Source organism: Crinia signifera, chromosome 1 (assembly GCF_055691185.1).
Source record: "Crinia signifera chromosome 1, ASM5569118v1, whole genome shotgun sequence".
In the NCBI taxonomy this organism is placed as follows: Eukaryota; Metazoa; Chordata; class Amphibia; order Anura; family Myobatrachidae; genus Crinia; species Crinia signifera.
In genome coordinates, this window is record NC_139217.1 from 181,824,200 (window position 1) to 181,826,729 (window position 2,530).

The window sequence follows — 2,530 nt, forward strand, 5'->3', positions numbered from 1 at the left end:
GGAATTAAAGGTAAACTTTTTCCGTAACGGACAATTATAGTTTATGCTTAATTGTCACACTGGATTCTTATTGTTTTACCTATTTCAGGAAATGATGAGCCCTACAGCAGAGAAGGCTTTATGCTTTGTTATTATAGTATCTGTGAAGTGTTATCTGGGCTATAATGTTCTGAATCATTTGTGTTTCAACATAATTATCACAGTATATGTCTGGTACAGAGATAATATTTTTAGGTGAACAGACTACCCTTTGTCTCCTACAAGCACTCTGTCACTTTTGTTTGTGTCAGGTGTTTTCCTGTTCAAAATAATAATTTAAGAAAACATTTAGTGCAATACAATTTTTTTTTCTTTTTAGTTTAAAGTTTCCTACAACTAAAAAAAAAGTCTTCTTCAGGGTTCCTGGTCCCACAGGGTTAACATCAGGGTTGTAGGCAGATTCAGAGGACCGGCACCAATTCTGCAAAGCTTTAGGTTTCCCAGCACGCCTGGCTCCTCTCCCCTATAACCCCGCCTCCATGTTGTTGCCTGCAGGAAGCAGGCGCACCATAACTTTTCTCCTGGGATTGCCTCAGGCAATCCCAAGCTTTTTTTCAGATTTTTTTTACTGTTTGATTTTTTCTTTTTACACTGAGCGAGTAGCACTGGTAGTCATAGCGACTCCAGCACTACCGCTCCGTAACCACTGCCAGCGTCCATTACCTCCTGTCACCTGCAGGGGTGCCTACAGGCCGAGTGGACTGAAGAGGAGGCCAGTGCAGCACCGCCGGATGCTGCTACTTCCAGGACAGCGTGGCAAGACTTTGGGGAGGGTAAGTGCTCTCTCAGAGAGCAGAAATCGCTGTCACCGCTATGGAACTTGGGAGAGGCAGGGACTCCAATTGACCCCATAAGGGAAATTGATCTCCATTTTCAACAGGCTCCGTTGAACCAATGGGGGAAGTCCAGCACAGGGGGAGGTGGCACTTGCATGCTTTTCCTCTCCCCCAGCTTTATGCACCAGTTCACACCAGTGCTCCCGCCTACTAGCTAAAGAGATTCGCGCCCTCAGCTCCCTCAGAGACACTGGCAGCCATCTTCTCAACGCTGTACAGGGTCATGGAATGCTGGGTACAGTCTTCCCTGTAAAACCTGCTGACCGTTTTTTACTGCACTCGCTGTCCTACCCTGCTACTGGCATATAGTGTAGTTGACATAGTGATATTTACAGTAGATTGTACTTTATATTGTACGGTCATATCTGCTGTGTGTGTGTGTGACTGATTGTTCTGACTTTACTGTACTGCAATTCTCCTTTCTCTTTCCTCCAGTCCGGTGACACAGCTAACCTTGGGATGTAGGAGGGTCCGCAGGAACCAGGCACCTATTGCTGAAAGCTTTCCACTGGATGCAGGCTCCTCCCCTTCTGCATTCCATCATGCTCCAGTTTGTTTTAGGTGCCCACAGGAGTGGATGCTATGCTAATCGGCTGCTGCTGCAGCCTGATTTTTTCTGGATTAGATAGCTAGGTTATTCTTATTTTATTAATTTAGTGTGTTAGTGCAGGTTTTTTATCCAGTGTGCTGCTTCTGACCAGAAGCGCTGCACACTGAGAGCGCAGCAGAAGCTGACAGAAGCGTGTCCTGTCAGCGCTCTGTGTGCAGGGGTGGGCTGTCTGCACCCACTGCACAGCGTTTAACCCCAGCTTTGCTGGGGTTTGCCTGGGCCCTGGGAGCATCTGGAACCGGCTCCTTGTCTAGAAGGGGATCGTGGGGGAAGGACCTCCCGCGATGGTGGGCGCCATCTTGGAAGGGTTTTTGGCAGACTGAAATCCCTGCAAGGGAAGTGAAGTCTGCTACAGGTGTCCAGAGTAGCTGGATGACTCCAAGTGATACTGGCAAGAGGGGGAGGCACAAGGAGGTGAGGAGAACCTACTGTGGGAGCGGCTAAAGGGGATAAAAGGTGCCAATTCTGGCTTCTTACCCGGCTGAAGCAGGGACTTGGGGCCTTATTCTGCTTGGTACGGTGGGACCGTATACGGGCGGATCTGTTTTTTTTTTATCTGCGCATGCGTAGCTTTCGCAATGCGCATGTGTGGTGACCTCACACCGCTCACGGACGCGTCTCTCCATGCGAAAAAAAAACTGTCCACAAGAGTACGGTCATTGTGGGCGGCAGGGGGGCGTTTTTAGGGGAGTGGCCGGAATAATGAGGAAAACTTGGCGTAAACATGGGCGTACATGGGGGTGTACACCAAAAATGTACTGTGCTACAACCGCTCAATCGGCGAACATTTTGGCCCAAAAACAGGCGGACGCCAAAGATAGCTCCAGACCACCCCTAGAGAAACCGTATGAGAGCGGATGCCTGGGTCTGCTAATTAACGCTGATTACTACACCTGAATGTAATAATCAATGCTGCAGCCTATTAAGTGAAAACCATGATTTCACTACCTGCAAGCCACACACAGCCCTCAAACACATTGGAAGCATATCTTTCTTCACTTCTCTACATGTAAAGGTTGTTTTAATTTTAGGTAAAACAACCCAT